This window comes from Oncorhynchus keta, chromosome 22 (genome assembly GCF_023373465.1).
Source record: "Oncorhynchus keta strain PuntledgeMale-10-30-2019 chromosome 22, Oket_V2, whole genome shotgun sequence".
In the NCBI taxonomy this organism is placed as follows: domain Eukaryota; kingdom Metazoa; phylum Chordata; class Actinopteri; order Salmoniformes; family Salmonidae; genus Oncorhynchus; species Oncorhynchus keta.
In genome coordinates this window covers 45529967-45533816 of record NC_068442.1, presented here as the reverse complement: position 1 = coordinate 45533816, position 3850 = coordinate 45529967, and the positions used below count along the sequence as shown (strand labels likewise).

General features: G+C 41.4%; 1 long non-coding RNA gene across 1 annotated transcript; it reads right to left on the bottom strand.

Annotated features, from left to right (window-relative positions):
* Positions 1-2398: 2398 nt before the first annotated feature.
* Positions 2399-3467, bottom strand: LOC127910669 (uncharacterized). The gene is made up of 4 exons (XR_008075718.1): positions 3294-3467; positions 2928-3104; positions 2688-2864; positions 2399-2624 (listed from the first exon to the last, which is right to left on the bottom strand). It is a non-coding gene; the product is annotated as an uncharacterized LOC127910669 (long non-coding RNA).
* Positions 3468-3850: the final 383 nt, after the last annotated feature.

Here is a 3850-nt window from a genome sequence, read left to right as displayed (position 1 = left end):
CTCATCAGTGTCCCTGAAACGATAACATCTCACGTTATTAAGAAAGCGCCATGCTTGTTGAAAAGTTTATATAAATTAACACATTTGAGAGGCAAGAAAGACCTCCAATAACCATTCAATATTCAGTCTTAATATATTACTCTGGTCTAGTCTTTTCTCAGAGATAATTCAAAAGACATTCAATCTGAAATTGATCACATGAAACAACAAAAAATCTCCAAAGAACTAGCCTGGGGAAACAGGAAGCAATAAACCCTTTCCCCCACATGAGGAACAAACCCTTGAGGCGAAGCACCAACTAGTCTCATATCGCTCTGGCTGGTGTTGGGCAAGAGAGGTCACTTCAGATATTATTGGCCTGCAACTGCTGAGCTCCATTTCCTAGTCAAATCTTCACTTTGGTCACATATGCATTAAAACAATGTAACTTAGGCCTACAGTAGACTATATAGTATATTTCTATAGAGAAGACTGCAGCTTTTGATTGCCGTAGGAAGTAAATAAATAAATAATATAAAAATACATGCAGTGCCAGTCTAAATTTTGGACACCTATTCATTTTCTGGGGTTTTCTTTATTTGACTATTTTCTACATTGTAGAATAATATTGAAGACATCGAAACTATTAAATAACACATGATTAATGCGTTTCAGCCAATCAGCTGTGTTATGACATGGTATAGGTGGTATACAGAACATAGCCCTATTTGGTAAAATACCAAGTCCATATTATGGCAAGAACAGCTGAAATAAGCAAAGAGAAACGACAGACCATCATTACTTTAAGACATGAAGGTCAGTCAATCTGGAAATTTCAAGAACTTTGAAGGTTTATTCAAGTGCAGTCGCAAAAACCATCAAGCGCTATGATGAAACTGGCTCTCATGAGGACCGCCACAGAAAAGGAAGACCCAGAGTTACCTCTGCTGCAGAGGATAAGTTCATTAGATTTAACTGCACTTCAGATTGCAGCCCAGATAAATGCTTCAGAGAGTTCAAGTAACAGGCACCTCAACATCAACTGTTCAGAGGAGACTGTGTGAATCAGGCCTTCATTGTCACGGATCCCCATGGTACTGCTGCTCATTCCGTTCACCAGCTCCGGAGGTCTGCGTCACCGGCCTTCTAGGCGTCACTGAACTGGATTCATCACCACCAACCCCTGACTGTCGTCTCATTACGCACACCTGGTTCCCATTTTCCCTGATTAGTATGTGGGGCGGCAGGGTAGCCTAGTGGTTAGAGTGTTGGACTAGTAACCGGAAGGTTGCAAGTTCAAATCCCCGAGCTAACAAGGTACAAATCTGTCGTTCTGCCCCTGAACAGGCAGTTAGGCCGTCATTGAAAATAAGAATTTGTTCTTAACTGACTTGCCCAGTTAAATAAAGGTTTTTAAAAAAAGTGCCCTCTGTTCCCCATTGTCATCATGTCCGTTGGTCTTGTGAGCACCTGTGCTATTGTGTCGGCTTCCGTGTTATTGTGTACTATTTAGAGGTTTACATCTCGCTCTTTTGTTTGGATGGAGAAAATAAAACCCTGATCATGTAATCCTGCGCTTGTCTCCTATCATTACACAGCGTGACTGACATTCATGGTCGAATTGCTGCAACAAAAAAAACACTACTAAAGGACACCAACATAGCATACAGCATAGATGGTTTTTAAACATGGGGGGGGCAAAAGGCTGCCATCTCCATCGCAAGGCGTTACTATGACATCTCAAAGTATGGGCATGCCATTCTTTAAAATAGAAATTGTGTGGGCAATAATAGGACCAAAAGCGTAGTTTACATTGTTTCAGGGATATCAGTGGAGACCACCTCTTCCAGGACAATAAGAGACACCATATTACATTGGTTAAGGGATATATCAGTGGAGACCACCTCTTCCAGGACAATAAGAGACACCATATTACATTGTTTAAGGGATATATCAGTGGAGACCACCTCTTCCAGGACAATAAGAGACACCATATTACATTGTTTAAGGGATATATCAGTGGAGACCACCTCTTCCAGGACAATAAGAGACACCATATTACATTGTTTAAGGGATATATCAGTGGAGACCACCTCTTCCAGGACAATAAGAGACACCATATTACATTGTTTAAGGGATATATCAGTGGAGACCACCTCTTCCAGGACAATAAGAGACACCATATTACATTGGTTAAGGGATATATCAGTGGAGACCACCTCTTCCAGGACAATAAGAGACACCATATTACATTGTTTCAGGGATATATCAGTGGAGACCACCTCTTCCAGGACAATAAGAGACACCATATTACATTGGTTAAGGGATATATCAGTGGAGACCACCTCTTCCAGGACAAGAGACACCATATTACATTGGTTAAGGGATATATCAGTGGAGACCACCTCTTCCAGGACAATAAGAGACACCATATTACATTGGTTAAGGGATATATCAGTGGAGACCACCTCTTCCAGGACAATAGGAGACACCATAATACATTAAGGGATATATCAGTGGAGACCACCTCTTCCAGGACAATAGGAGACACCATAATACATTAAGGGATATATCAGTGGAGACCACCTCTTCCAGGACAATAGGAGACACCATAATACATTAAGGGATATATCAGTGGAGACCACCTCTTCCAGGACAATAAGAGACACCATATTACATTGGTTAAGGGATATATCAGTGGAGACCACCTCTTCCAGGACAATAGGAGACACCATAATACATTAAGGGATATATCAGTGGAGACCACCTCTTCCAGGACAATAGGAGACACCATAATACATTAAGGGATATATCAGTGGAGACCACCTCTTCCAGGACAATAGGAGACACCATAATACATTAAGGGATATATCAGTGGAGACCACCTCTTCCAGGACAATAAGAGACACCATATTACATTGGTTAAGGGATATATCAGTGGAGACCACCTCTTCCAGGACAATAGGAGACACCATAATACATTAAGGGATATATCAGTGGAGACCACCTCTTCCAGGACAATAGGAGACACCATAATACATTAAGGGATATATCAGTGGAGACCACCTCTTCCAGGACAATAGGAGACACCATAATACATTAAGGGATATATCAGTGGAGACCACCTCTTCCAGGACAATAAGAGACACCATATTACATTGGTTAAGGGATATATCAGTGGAGACCACCTCTTCCAGGACAATAAGAGACACCATATTACATTGGTTAAGGGATATATCAGTGGAGACCACCTCTTCCAGGACAATAAGAGACACCATATTACATTGGTTAAGGGTTACATCAGTGGAGACCACCTCTTCCAGGACAATAGGAGACACCATAATACATTAAGGGATATATCAGTGGAGACCACCTCTTCCAGGACAATAGGAGACACCATAATACATTAAGGGATATATCAGTGGAGACCACCTCTTCCAGGACAATAAGAGACACCATATTACATTGGTTAAGGGATATATCTGTGGAGACCACCTCTTCCAGGACAATGAGAGACACCATATTACATTGGTTAAGGGATATATCAGTGGAGACCACCTCTTCCAGGACAATGAGAGACACCATATTACATTGGTTAAGGGATATATCAGTGGAGACCACCTCTTCCAGGACAATAAGAGACACCATATTACATTGGTTAAGGGATATATCAGTGGAGACCACCTCTTCCAGGACAATAAGAGACACCATATTACATTGGTTAAGGGATATATCTGTGGAGACCACCTCTTCCAGGACAATAAGAGACACCATATTACATTGGTTAAGGGATATATCAGTGGAGACCACCTCTTCCAGGACAATAAGAGACACCATATTACATTGGTTAAGGGATATATCTGTGGAGACC